Here is a 16,054-nt window from a genome sequence, read left to right as displayed (position 1 = left end):
GGTGGTAATTATGAAAGGGGTTTCATAGATTACACCATTGATGCAACTACGACATGACACATAGTATCGATTCATTGACAACTCTCGATAAACCAATGGTTGTCGAATCGGTCGGGATATATAAGTTGAAGGGACCGTACTGTACAATAACCATAATTGAATGGTTCTTGCAGGCACTATCATTTGATACCTAGGGAATCATGTAAGCGATGCTGCTAGGTGTTTAACATGATTGGTTGGGTACTATCAGACTTGAGTTCTGACGTTCTTGTTATCAAGGAGTTGATAAGTAAGAATGGAGCAATTGGGGTATGCTCATATAAGGACATGTTTAGTCCGAATCACATGGAGATGTGAACCCACGGCTAGTTGTATCAATGAACCATTGAGGGTCACACAAGTACTATCTTTCTAGATCCCGTTGAGTAATAAAAGTAGTTCAATGTGTTGAACGGCTTATAAATGAGTTTATAAGCGTTGAGAAAAAAAAAATAGAAGTATGACTTCTATGAGAGAAATGTAATTTTTAATTTATGAATGTGTTCCTAAATTAAAAATAGGCCAAGTAAATAATGTATTTGAAAATTGTGATTTTCATAAACATTATTATGCACTAAATTAAATTAATTCAAGTGTTGAACTATTTAAACACTAGTAGGCCTAGTAGAGTCCAAATAATTAAATTAATTCAAGTGTTGAATTAATTAAATAACATTGGGCTTTGTAGAGTCCAATTGGAAATAATTATTTAGCTAGTGGGCTTGAGTAAAATCAAGTAAAGTCTAATTGGGCTCAAATATGTTTGAGACAATTAAAAAGTCCATGGGCCTTGTAAATGTTACAAGCCCATTAGGTTATGCATGCTTGGGAGGTGAAGGGTTGTGGATTACTTTTGATTAAAATAATGCATGGCATGCAACTTTTTGGATCAACTTTTTGCACTACCAAGACAATTCTTCCCTCCCTCATTTTTTGATCACCTTGGCCGAAACTTTAGGACATTTTCTCTCCATGTTTTTCCTCTTCTTTTCTTCTTCAAGTGTTGAGGAAGAAATATTCTTCTCCTTGAAAAATCCTCTTAATTTTCTAGTGCAAATTAAGAGGGGATTTACCTAGCAAGTGGTGGGCCTAATTTTGAAGGAAGGAGAGCTTGTAGACTTGTCATCCTTGAAGAGCCAAGTTGTTTACAACTTGGTTGGTGCCATTCATCAATCTCTTGAGATTGATAGGTAAATTCTAAAACACACTTTGTATGACATTATTTGGTGTTTGTTTTATTTGCTACACAATATCTGCTTGGTGGCCGAAATTTCTTGAAGAAAAATCAAAATTTTTAACTTCTGTTGCACTTCCGGTCACCGTAACCGATCCGTCTTCAAGTGGTATCCGAGCTACGATTACGATTTTGTGTAGCAATTACAAGATATTATGTTGAGATCGATTTCTAACCGCATGAGAACAAAATTTTGCAACAAAATCAAGGCCACCTTGGGGACATATTTCGGCAGCTTGTTGCTGCCCATTTCGGGCAGCCCAAGCTGCCCGAGGAGCTGCCCGAAACGGGCAGCAAGGGCAGCCCAAAGGACTGCCCAAAACCCCTATGTTTAAAAAAAAAAAAAAATTTTGTTGACGGAATCCGGCGACGGAGCTCCGGCGACGGCGATGACGACTAGGGTTTTCAAAAGTGTTTTGGAATATCAAAGTGTCATGGGCCTTGAGTTGTTGGGCCATTGGATGGCTAACATATTTGTGAATTCTAAATGGGCCAAAATGTTTTTGGTGAAAAATAAGTTTTTGGGCCCTTAAGTTTAGAATTACAAAAGTTGCAAATATTTTCTCCTGAAATAAATATTTTAAGTTGGACTTTAAATATTTATAGTAAATGGTGATTTACAAGAAATTTGGTTATAAATAAATTAATTTGAAAGTAGACAAAGGTGTTGGTATACTTTGTTAATTTAGTTTATAATCGTGGCGGTTAGTGATTGGATCAAGATATATAATATTGGATCAATTAATTATTGTGATAATTAATTGATGGTGTATGATATGTGATATTGTGCATGAAGGATGATCAAAAGCCCAAGCCCAATTTGCTAGGTGTATGCTAGGATATTTTGTGTTGAATGATTGTAATAATTATCAATTTATAAAGTGGGCTTGGTTTATGGCCCGTTCCCACCCCCCATGAGATGTATCCCTATTTTTCATGGATATTTATTTGTAAATATTAGTATAATGGAAGATCAAGATTGGAAGATGGTGGCCATGATGATTATGAAGATCGAAGACATGTAAATATTGGAAGCTAATGTAATAGTTGCATTTGCATCCCTTGCATTTCCCTAGGATTGGACCTAGGCCCGTGTTTAGCTCACACGGGCCATTAGTTTTGGGGCGATTGATCATCCTTATTTTGTTTACTGTTTATAATATATGCATGATATGTTATAAATAATGAGTATGTGCGTTATTATTATGATAATAACAAAGTTGCATGAATCCGGCAAACATACGATCAAACATGGCGAGCTTTTAAATAAAATTAATGATGAGACCTTTCAAAAATTAAAAACCACTCATTTTGAATAAGATTCAAAATTAATATTAAGCCCGAAAAGGGGAATTATAAATTTGTTTATAATTTCCATGTCTTCCATCGACAATGGGTGCATGATGAACGCTACCCGTACTCGGGGCTCGGCTCATATTATTGGGGGAGCTCTGGGTGCCGGAAAGCTGTGACATCCATTGACATGGTGATGTGAACTACGTGGAACTCCCATGATCTCGGCTCATATTATTGGGGGAACTCATGGCGACCGTCCATTAAGGTTCAACATCGATGGGTAAGGCTTGACACGTGAAGATGAACGACGTCATATTATTGGGTCCTAATCAAACGTGAGACAAAAGTTTACGTAAAAGGTTGCATTGTGATGCAATTGGAAACTACCTTTTAGGAATTATGAATGGCTGATATTATTCGGGATCATAATTCGCTAATTGGACCTTACGTACCTACTGAGGAAAGGAGTTCCCCATTTTCACTAGAGGGTAGTGAAAATGTCAAAACAGTGGGAGCGAAAATTTATAAAGTTAAAGTCCAAACTTTATATCTTATTAAATATTTTAAAATAGTCATTAACATTTATCTGTTTTACTTTTAAGTACAAAACTTTGACAATGTCTTCGATTCGCAACCCGCTATCCGCTATACTCGAAAAACATGTGTTAACCGGACCTAACTATCTCACTTGGCTAAGAAATCTGAAAATCGTCCTAAACTCGGAAAAGATTGCATATACAGTGATTGAGTCGCCCCCTGCTGAGGCTCCGACTAGCTGCTCTCCTGAGGAATTGCAGACCTACAAGGATTGGTGTGACCATGACTTGAAAGCTAGATGTTATATGCAGGCTTCTATGAATGATGAGCTGCAGAGGCGTTTTGAGGATGCAAAGAATGCTGCTGACATTCATATGCACCTCAAGGAGCTCTTTAGTGAGCAGACTCGGCCTCTTAGGCATGCTACCGTCAAGGAGCTGATCACTATGCGCATGCGAGATGGGGCCTCGGTCCATGAGCATGGCTTGAAGATGATTCGGCTCGTGGACAAGCTCGTTGGCATGGATCTGATCTTGCCTTCGGATTTGACCACCGACGTGTTGCTCTTATCGCTGCCTAGCTCATTTGATCCTTTTGTGGTGAACTTCAATATGAACAAGATGGAGCCGACCCTTGAGGAGTTGGTGAACATGCTTGTGACCTTTGAGTTCACCATCAAGAAAGAGAAGCCAGTTCTTTTTGTGGGCTCTTCATCTGGTACGAAGACCGCTCCACCTGGGAAGAGAAAGAAGCGTTCTTTCCAACGTCACAAGAAGAGCGTGCCCTTGAAGAGGCAGACTCCGGGTTTCGTAGTGGCAGCCACACCAGTGAAGGCTGACAAGACTGTTGACATCTGTCATCACTGCAAGAAGCCTGGACATTGGAGGCGTAACTACAGGGAATATCTTGCCCAGAAGAGTTCTGGAAACGGTATGTTCTATATCGAAGTAAACATTTCAATTAACACTACTTCTTGGGTATTGGATACCGGCTGTGGCTCACATCTCTGTAATGATTTGCAGGTGATGGGAAGAAGTAGGAGGCTCAGGGAAGGTGAGACCTTCTTGAGGATGGGCAATGGGGCAAGGGTTACTGCCAAAGCTGTTGGAGATGTTACTTTACTTTTGAACGATGATTTAAAGTTAATGTTAAGAGACGTTTTATTTGTACCTGAGTTGGTGAAAAACATTATTTCCATTTCTATGTTAGATAAAGATGGATTTTCTTGTTTATTTAGCAAAGGTGTTTGCAATATTTACAAGAATGAATGTTTAATTGGTACTGGAGAACTTGAAAACGATCACTACACCTTAAAATTGAAAGATATTCCACTTAACAATGTCCAAGCTATAACAACAACAAACAAGCGCAAACAAGATACTCGAAATTCGGCACAATTAGGGCATGCTCGATTAAGACATATTTCCCTAAGAAGGATGAACAAGTTAGTGGGAGTAGGCATGTTTGATATGTCTGATATTAATACTCTCACGACTTGTGAATCATGTCTAAAAGGAAAAATGACCAAGATTCCCTTTAAGGGCCATGTGGAGCGAGCCAAAGGGTTATTGGATTTGATCCATACCGATGTGTGCGGTCCGCTTAGCATCACCACTAAGCATGGACATGCCTACTTCATCACCTTTACCGATGACTTTTCGAGGTATGGGTATGTGTATTTGATGAAATACAAGTCTGAAGCCTTTGAAAGGTTCAAAGAATTCAGAAGTGAAGTAGAGAAGCAATTGGGACGAAGCATCAAGACACTTCGATCGGATCGAGGTGGTGAGTACTTGAGTGCCGAGTTCCAAGAGTATCTTAGGCAGAATGGGATTCTCTCGCACTGGACTCCGCCCGCCACACCACAGTTGATTGGTGTTTCGGAGCGTCGTAACCGGACTTTGATGGACATGGTTCGGTCTATGATGGGGTTCACGGAGTTGCCGCCATCCTTTTGGGGATATGCGCTTGAGACAGCGACAATGTTGTTGAACAATGTCCATACAAAGGCAGTTGATAAGACACCATATGAGATATGGATGGGTAAGCCTCCCAAATATTCTTATCTTATAATATGTGGATGCCCTGCTTATGTGAAGCAGGTAGTGGGAGATAAATTGGATAGTCGATCCATTTTATGTTATTTTGTGGGATATCGAAGGAATTCTGTTGGATATTATTTCTATCATCCCCAAGAAACAAAGGTGTTTGTTTCTAGGAATGCAACCTTTTTGGAAAAGGAATTCTATTGGATAGAAAAGGGGATATGATAGAACTCGAAGAGGTTCGAGAGACACCCACAATTATAAAACCCACACCTGAAGAGCAAAGAGAGGAGATACAAGCTCCTAGAAGATCCGAGAGAGTCTCGAGACCACCAATGAGGTATGGTCTGCTTCTTGAAGAGGGCCATGATGATCCTAACCATGGATGTGATCCAAGGACCTGAAAGGGGATCGGTTACGGTGACCGAAAGCGCAACGGAAGTTAAAAATCGAATTTTTACTCAAGAAATTTCGGCCACCTCATATTATTTTGCGTAGCAAATACAACAAACACCAAATATCATACATAGGGTGTTGAGAAAATTATACCTATCAACCTCTTGAGGTTAATGGTGGCTCCAACTATAAGGCTTGAGATTATTAGTCTTCATTGATGTGAGACTCGGAAGATATGAGTATGCATGACATGCAACGGGAAGTATTAAGTGAGATGAGTTGAGGAAATATTCAAAATAGGACAGAACACATGGCGCACATGCGCGAAGAAATGCGCGCACATGCGCGACAATTCCAGAAGCATCGGCGCATATGCGCGAGATAAGGCGCGCATATGCGCGACACGTCCAGAAACATTGGCGCACATGCGCGAGATAGGGCGCGCATATGCGCGACACCTCCAGGGACTTTGGTGCACATGCGCGAGATGAAGCGCGCATATGCGCGAGGAGTTGGGATTTTCATTGCCGAGACCCGTAGGTCTCGCGCATATGCGCGAGTGATGTCGCGCAGATGCGTGAGACGTGTAATACAAAGAATGAGACACTTGCCTCAGCCATGCAATTTAATGTGTATGTGTCTTCTTTCCTTCCCATTTCAGCTGAGGAATACCGAGAAGCTCCAGAGAAACCCCTCAAAGCTTCAACCCTTTTAGGACTTTGATTTTACAATATTCAATCATCCAAACGTTAATTCGATTTCGATTTTGAGCTCCTCTCTTCAAAAGCTTCAAGGGGATGTAAGTTTCATTCATTTCCGGCATGATTTGAGATATTGATGTTGGGGAAATTGTGAATTTCACTAGATTACGTGTTCTTGAGATTATTGATATCGTAGAAACGCAACCGGATCAAAGAACGGACGTTGTATGCTATCGTTACTGTTTCCAGCATGTTTAGTGTTAAATAATGCAGATTTTGAGTACTATCATGTGTTTATGATGAAGATTATGAATTGTGGTTATTGATTATTGAAGTTTGGGTTGATCGGTATCGCGAGTTTACGTCGTTATGCCATCGAAATATACCGAGATTAAGTATTGATCTGTATGTGTATCCTTTTGAGTTAGAAGTCGATATGGTGCATTATATATATGTCATTTCAGATTTGGTTTGACAGATTCGTCTTCGAGACTTCGACTACAACATCGATAAAGGTTCAACAAGAAAGGTATAATGCATGTTTTGTTAGGAGAAGACACAACTCAAATGAGATTCAGTTTGAGTTTCCCAACAAAATCACATACTAGAATTATTGTTTATCTTTTGATATGATTGTGATTGTTTATAGATTTATATTCAAGCCTTTGAGATAGGAGATTCATTGGCAGACTTGCCAAACTAGATGTTCGGTAGTATCGACGCTTCGGATCAGATTCACTTCGATTGTAGACATTCGATACAGACATGATCGAAGTCTAGGAATAAGACTTCAGTTACCCCGATTGGGAGGGTAGGTGACAGACATTGACGTCTTATTCACACCGGGATCCCTAGAGTAGAGTCGAGTCGAGTCAAGACATGATTTGATTTGAATTGCATGTTTATATAGATTGGTTTCATAGACTATGGAGCCCATTATTATTGCTTTGATTCATGATTTATGATGATGTATCAGCATGTATACATGTTTTATACTGGGATTTGTTCTCACCGGAGTTTCCGGCTGTTGTTATGTCTGTATGTGTGCATAACAACAGGTGGGGCAAGATCTGGGTCACGTCAGAGATGAGATAAAGATAGCGTGGTGACTATGGGCGCAGAAGATCACTAGTGATGTTGTATTAGATTTGTGCTACTCGTAGTTTATGGTTTGTATTAAACACTAGTGATGTGTTTATAGTAAAACATGACATGTATATTATATGTGTTGTAATTAAATAAAGAAAGATATTATGCTTAGTATTTACATTTGAATTAATGTTAAAAAGCGAAAATTTGACCCACATTTTGAATAAAGATCCAATTAATCCCGAAAAGAATTGAGTTAGAGCCCGGGTCCCCACAACAGGTGGTATCAGAGCAGTAGGTTCTGTAGATTGAGATAGAATAGAATGAGCGGGGTAGATCGAGTCTTCTTCCTTACTTTTGCTGTGCTAGCATGATTTATTGCTTTCCCTATTATATGTTGTAGTGTATCTGAGTTGATTTACAGCATATACTTGTAAAGACTGAATCAGAACCGATTCTGGATCAAAGGTATATGATTAGAGGAGGGCTGAGACAGATTGTATAGATTGTATCCTAATCTGTTTGATAATCAGATATGCCGTCTAGAAGAATACCACAACCAGCTGCAGGTCAAGTGCCAGAACAGGGGAGTACGTCAGGTACCCAGATAGATGTAACCGCTACCCCGATGGAGACTCTGTTGAAGCGGTTTCAGTCATTCCGACCCCCGACTTTGAAAGGCACTGAGAATGCAGCGGATTGCGAAAGCTGGTTGGATGATATAGAGATGTTATTTGAATCACTTGCCTATACAAGTGAACGTAGGGTGAAGCTGATTGGGCATCAATTGCAAGAAGTGGCCAAGAGTTGGTGGCTATCGGCGAAACGAGCCTTAAAACATCGAGGTATTGATATTACTAGGAAAGTCTTTAAAGATGAATTTTATCAATGTTTCTTTCCAGTCTCCTATCGAAAAGACAAAGGGGCCGAATTTGCAAACTTGAGACAGGGCCAGTGGAACATAGAGGAGTATGTTGCAAAATTCTCGTCCTTGCTTTGATTTGCACCTCATGTAGCAGGGAATGATAAGGCAGTTGCCGATCAGTTCATAAATGGTTTGAATCCGGATTTCCTCACCCTAGTGAACACGGGGAGACCCAACACTTTTTCTGAGGCGCTGAATCGAGCGAAGGGAGCAGAGGCTTGCTTGATTAGGCAGCGAGGAGCTTCCTATAATGTTCAGGGTCAGAGACCGTCACCGTTCGCCTCACAGATTCCACCACCTCCTCCTCGATTTGATAGTGGAATCAGTAGTAGTGGGAAGAAAGATTCTTTGAAAGCTAAGGGTAAGCAGTTCAAGAGAGCAAGGAGCAGTTCATCGAGCTCCAGTGGATCAAGACAGAGAGGTCCTGGCCAGAGTACAGATGTGACAGGTGTATATTGTACTACTTGTGGAGGCCGACATGCCACAGAGCAGTGTCAGGGGGTGATGGGCAGATGTAACATATGTAAGCAACAGGGACATTTTGCCAGAGTCTGTCCCCAGAGAGGTGCACAGAGATTTCAGAGTGCAGGGTCATCAGCATCAGTGACTCAGCCCGAAAGGCAAGCTTCGTCTGTCCATTCCTTCCAGCCCACGCCTACACAGTCCCAGCCTAGAGCCAGAGGTGGCCAGACGGTGAGCCAACCTCCCAGACAACAGGCTAGGGTGTTTGCACTGACCGAGGAGCAAGCCCAGGATGCGCCAGACGATGTGATTGCAGGTAACTTTTTTCTTTGCGGTTATCCTGCATATGTATTGATAGATACAGGTGCATCACATACATTCTTATCAGAACGTTTTGCATTGACACATGCATTGCCTGTCGAGTCATTGTCTACTGTAGTGTCTATTTCTTCTCCGTTGGGAAGTGGTCTGATATCTGTGACTTCAATTAGACATTGCTTACTACAGTTTGAAGGGCATGAGATCGATTTAGAATGTGTTGTACTTGGTTTATCTGATTTTGATTGTATTTTCGGGATTGACATGTTGACTAAGTACAGAGCCACCGTAGACTGTTTTCACAAGATTGTCAGATTCAGACCTGAAATGACAGAGGAGTGGAAATTCTACGGTAAGGGTTCTAGATCTCGGATTCTGTTAGTATCTGCTCTGACTATGAGTAGATTGTTGCAACAAGGAGCAGAAGGGTTCCTTATTTATTAAGTAGATTTACTGAAATCGAGCCCGGCATTGGCAGATTTGCTAGTAGTACGGGAGTTTGCAGATATATTTCCTGACGAGATTCCAGGGTTACCTCCAGCCCGAGAGGTAGATTTCAGCATTGATCTTATTCTAGGTACCGTTCCTATTTCGAGAGCTCCATATAGGATGGCTACAATAGAATTGAAAGAATTGAAAGCACAATTAGAAGATCTTCTAGCCAAGGGATATATCAGACCTTGTGTGTCTCCTTGGGGCGCACCAGTGCTATTTGTGCGAAAGAAAGACGGTTCTATGAGATTGTGTATAGATTACAGGCAACTGAACAAGGCAAGGATAAAGAACAAATATCCTTTGCCTCATATCGACGACTTATTTGATCAGTTGTAGGGATCATCCATCTATTCCAAGATCGATCTGAGATCTGGATATCACCAGCTGCGAATACGAGATATTGATATACCAAAGACAGCATTCCGAACCTGGAATGGACATTAAGAATTTATTGTCATGCCTTTTGGTTTAACGAATGCTCCAGCGGTGTTCATGGGGTTGATGAACCGTGTCTTTCATAGATATTTAGATGAGTTTGTGATTGTTTTTATTGATGATATTTTGGTGTATTCAAAGAATTTGAATGAGCATGCCAATCATTTGAGAATTGTGTTGCAAACACTAAGAAATGAAAGATTATATGTGAAACTGTCAAAGTGTGAGTTTTGGCTGAGACAGGTTGTCTTCTTGGGTCATATCATATCTGGAGATGGTATTTCCGTGGATCCGAGTAAAGTGGAAGCTGTGATCAGTTGGCCAAGACCGACTTCGGTGCCTGATATACGCAGTTTCATGGATCTAGCAGGTTACTATAGACGTTTCATCAAAGATTTCTCCAGTATTGCGAAGCCGATTACCCAGTTGACGCAAAAGAATACACCCTTTGTGTGGTCGGAGGATTGCGAGTCTAGCTTCCTAGAGTTGAAGAAGAGGCTGACCAGTGCACCTGTCTTGATGATTCCTTCAAGTACTGACGATTTCGTTGTATATTGTGATGCATCTCACAGAGGGCTGGGATGTGTTCTTATGCAGCGAGGTCATGTGATAGCATATGCCTCTAGACAGCTGAAGCCACACGAGATTCGATACCCCATCCATGATCTTGAATTGGCGGCTATCGTATTTGCCTTAAAGATTTGGCGTTATTATCTTTATGGTGAGAAATTTGAGATTTACTCTGACCATAAAAGCCTGAAGTATCTGTTTTCTCAGTCAGATTTGAACATGAGGCAGAGTAGATGGCTTGATCTACTGAAAGATTTTGATTGCGAGATCAAGTACTATCCTGGAAAGTGAAATGCAACAGCAGATGCCTTGAGTCGAAAGGTTTGTGCCCTATCCTTATCGACGATAGGTGTTTCGAATTTAGTTGAAGATTTTTGTTTGTCTGGTTTAGCATTTGACACAGATAGTAGACCATTAAGACTTGCCACGATTCAAGTTGAGCCAGATTTGATCATGAAAATCAAAGAAGCTCAAAGAACAGATCAGAATATACAGAAGTCAGTTCAGATGGTCAGATCAGGACATCAGTCTGAATATCAGGTACATGATTTTGTCCTGTATGTGAATAACCGTATTGTAGTGCCAGATGTTTCAGAGTTGAAACAACATATATTGTCAGCAGCGCACTGTAGTCGGTTCAGTATTCATCCTTGTGGTAGGAAGATGTACAACGATCTAAATACACAGTTCTGGTGGAAACAGATGAAATCAGATATTGCCGAATATGTGTCTAGGTGCTTAAATTGCCAATAGGTGAAGGCCGAAAGAAAGAAGCCCGGAGGTTTTTTTCAGAGTTTGTCTATTCCTGAATAGGAATGGGATCACATTTCCATGGATTTCGTGACGAAGTTACCTCGATCATCCCGGGGTTGTGATAGACAGATTAACCAAATCAGCGTGTTTTATTCCGTAAAGAATGACGTACAGACATGATCAGATTGCTGAGATATATGTCAGAGAGGTAGTCAGATTACATGGTGTGCCGAAGTCTATCGTATCAGATCGTGATCCACGATTCACTTCTCACTTTTGGCACAGTCTGCAGCAGGCTTTAGGTACGACATTGAACCTGAGCACTGCTTATCATCCCCAGACAGATTGACAGTCAGAACGGACTATCCAGACTTTAGAGGATATGCTGAGATCTGTAGTACTAGACTTTGGTACTAATTGGCAAGATTCACTACCTTTGTGTGAATTCTCATACAACAACAGCTATCAGAAGAGTATCGAGATGGCACCGTTTGAAGCTTTGTATGGCAAGAAGTGTAGATCTCCGTTGTACTGGGATGACATCTCAGAGGCACCAGAACTTGGGCCTGATATGATTCGTGAAATGATTGAGAAGGTGAAGATCATTCAGAAGCGAATAAAGACGTCACAAGACAGGCAAGCCAAGTATGCAAACGTCAGACGTAGACCACTAGTATTTGAAGAAGGGGACAGAGTATTTTTTAAGATTTCTCCTTTCAAAGGCATTGTCAGATTTAGCGAACGCGGGAAGTTGTCTCCGAGATACTTGGTCCATACGAGATTCTTGAAAAGATTGGCGATAGAGCATATCGACTGGCTCTTCCTCCTTCTCTATCCGGAATACATGACGTTTTTCATGTATCAATGTTGCGAAAGTATATGCCTGATGATTCTCATGTCATTCGGCCTGACGAAGCTGAGCTGGATCAGACGTTGAGTTATGTTGAACAACCGATACAGATTCTTGATCGGAAAGAAAAACAGCTCAGAACGAAGACTATTCCATTAGTGAAAGTCCAGTGGAGTCGTCATGGCATCGATGAAGCGACGTGGGAGACAGAAGTAGATATGAGAAAGAAACATCCCGAGCTATTTACATGACGTAAGTAACTCTTCAGTTTTGATTATATTACATTTTATGTATGATTCGATAGATTGCCTACGATTTCGAGGACGAAATCATTTCTTAGAGGGGGAGAAATGTAAGGCTTGAGATTATTAGTCTTCATTGATGTGAGACTCGGAAGATATGAGTATGCATGACATGCAACGGGAAGTATTAAGTGAGATGAGATGAGGAAATATTCAAAATAGGACAGAACAGATGGCGCACATGATCGAAGAAATGCGCGCACATGCGCGACAATTCCAGAAGCATCGGCGCACATGCGCGAGATAAGGCGCGCATATGCGCGACACGTCCAGAAACATTGGCGCACATGCGCGAGATGAAGCGCGCATATGCGCGAGGAGTTGGGATTTTCATTGCCGAGACCCGTAGGTCTCGCGCATATGCGCGAGACGTGTAATACAAAGAATGAGACACTTGCCTCAGCCATGCAATTTAATGTGTATGTGTCTTCTTTCCTTCCCATTTCAGCTGAGGAATACCGAGAAGATCCAGAGAAACCCCTCAAAGCTTCAACCCTTTTAGGACTTTGATTTTACAAGATTCAATCATCCAAACGTTAATCCGATTTCGATTTTGAGCTCCTCTCTTCAAAAGCTTCAAGGGGATGTAAGTTTCATTCATTTCCTGCATGATTTGAGATATTGATGTTGCGGAAATTGTGAATTTCACTAGATTACGTGTTCTTGAGATTATTGATATCGTAGAAACGCAACCGGATCAAAGAACGGACGTTGTATGCTACCGTTACTGTTTCCAGCATGTTTAGTGTTAAATAATGCAGATTTCGAGTACTATCATGTGTTTATGATGAAGATTATGAATTGTAGTTACTGATTATTGAAGTTTGGGTTGATCGGAATCGCGAGTTTACGTCGTTATGCCATCGAAATATACTGAGATTAAGTATTGATCCGTATGTGTATCCTTTTGAGTTAGAAGTCCATATTGTGCATTATATATATGTCATTTCAGATTTAGTTTGACAGATTCGTCTTCGAGACTTCGACTACAACATCGATAAAGGTTCAACAAGAAAGGTATAATGCATGTTTTGTTTGGGGAAGATACAACTCAAATGAGATTCAGTTTGAGTTTCCCAAAAAAATTACATACTAGAATTATTGTTTATCTTTTGATATGATTGTGATTGTTTATAGATTTATATTCAAGCCTTTGAGATAGGAGAGTCATTGGCAGACTTGCCAAACTAGATGTTCGGTGGTATCGACGCTTCGGATCAGATTCACTTCGATTGTAGACATTCGATACAGACATGATCGAAGTCTAGGAATAAGACGTACAGTTACCACGATTTGGAGGGTAGGTGACAGACACTGACGTCTTATTCACACCGGGATCCCTAGATTAGAGTCGAGTCAAGTCAAGACATGATTTGATTTGAATTGCATGTTTATATAGATTGGTTTCATAGACTATGGAACCCATTATTATTGCTTTGATTCATGATTTATGATGATGTATCAGCATGTATACATGTTTTATACTGGGATTTGTTCTCACCGGAGTTTCCGGCTGTTGTTATGTCTGTATGTGTGCATAACAACAGGTGGGCAGGATCTGGGTCACGTCAGAGATGAGATAAAGATAGCGTGGTGACTACGGGCGCAGAAGATCACTAGTGATGTTGTATTAGATTTGTACTACTCGTAGTTTATGGTTTGTATGAAACACTAGTGATGTGTTTGTAGTAAAACATGACATGTATATTATATGTGTTGTAATTAAATAAAGAAAGATATTATGCTTAGTATTTACATTTGAATTAATGTTAAAAAGCAAAAATTTGACCTACATTTTGAATAAAGATCCAATTAATCCCGAAAAGAATTGAGTTAGAGCCCGGGTCCCCACACCAACTTTGTTGTTAAATAACAAAGCTCTTGAATTGCAAGAAGATGTACAAGCTTCCTCCTTGAGCACACCTTGCTCAAAATTAGGCCCACCACTAACTAGGTAGATCCCCTCATATTTTGCACTAGAAAAATATGAGGATTTTTCAAAGAGAAGTGCAAGAATTACTCAACCAAGATAAAGAGAAAAATGGAGAGAAATGAGTGTGAATTTTTCGGCCAAGTGAGGGGAGAGAGAAGGAGTTGTCTTGGTGTGGGAAAAAGTAGAGATCAACTTTAGCATGCCATGGAATTTTTTAATCAAAAGTAATCCACAACCTTTCACCTCCCAAGCATGCATTCTCATTTGGGCTTGTAACAATTACAAGGCCCATGGACTTTTATTTAAATGTCCCAAACATATTTGAGCTCATTTAAAGTTTACTTGATTTTACCCAAGCCCAATAGTTTAATAATTATTTCTAATTGGGCTCTACAAGGCCCAATGTAATTTAATTAATTCAACACTTGAATTAATTATATTATTTGGACTCTACTAGGCCCACTAGTGTTAAATTAATTCAACACATGAATTAATTTAATTTAGTTCATAATAATGTTTATGAAAATCACAATTTTCAAATACATTATTTACTTGGCCAACTTTTAATTTTAGGAACACATTCGTAAATTAAAAGTTACGTTTCTCTCATAGAAGTCATACTTCTATTTTTCTTTACGCTTATGAACTCATTTATAAGCCGTTCAACACATTGAACTTTTTTACTTCTCAACGGGATCTAGAAAGCTAGTACTTGTGTGGCCCTCAATGGTTCATTGATACAACTAGCCGTGGGTTCACATCTCCATGTGATACGGACTAAACATGTCCTTATACGAGCATACTCCAATTGCCCCATTCTTACTTATCAACTCCTTGATACAAGAACGTCAGAACTCAAGTCTGATACCCAACCAATCATGTTAAACTCCTAGCAGCATCGCTTACATGATTCCCTAGGTATCAAATGATAGTGCCTGCAAGAACCATTCAATTATGGTTAGCGTACATTACGGTCCCTTCAACTCATATATCCCGATCGATTCGACAACCATTGGTTTATCGAGAGTTGTCAATGAATCGATACTATGTGTCATGTCGTAGTTGCATCGATGGTGTTATAATGCCCGAGACTTAATTACTGGAATCAGACGTTGATTAATTGACAGAATTGAGATTAGAGAAATGTAATGCCCGAGATTTTGATTCTGTTAATCTGAAATTATTGATTAAGAATTGAGGTGATTATAGCCGGGCCATTTCGAGACCAGATTGGGCAAAGCATATGAATGGTACAAGTTTTGGACAGAACTAGTGGCGCCCAAGCGGTAGAAAGTAACCGCCTGAGCGCCAATGTTCAACAAAGTGTGCTTCGGACAGAAGATGTGGCACCCGGGCGGTAGTTTTTGACCGCCCGAGCGCCAATGGGTATTGTGGAAGACAGAACCTCCTGCGCCCGGGCGGTAAGTTTTAACCGCCCGAGCGCCGAGCAAGCGCCCGAGCGGTAATTCTCGACCGCCCGAGCGCGAGACGTGTTGCGTGAAGAATGTGTCATTTGCCTTCTTGCATGTTAGTGTATGTATATATATATATATATATATGCACAAATTCTTCAGGGAAATTAGAAGGAAAGAACCGAGAAAGCTTTGGAAGAAATCCTTACGCCTTATAGTTTAATCCGTCCGTCCGATTTTGAATCCGACTTCGGTACTGTGT

Source organism: Primulina tabacum, chromosome 7 (assembly GCF_025594145.1).
Source record: "Primulina tabacum isolate GXHZ01 chromosome 7, ASM2559414v2, whole genome shotgun sequence".
Classification (NCBI taxonomy): Eukaryota; Viridiplantae; Streptophyta; class Magnoliopsida; order Lamiales; family Gesneriaceae; genus Primulina; species Primulina tabacum.
The sequence above is the reverse complement of the archived record's forward strand: the minus strand, read 5'-3'. Positions refer to the sequence as shown.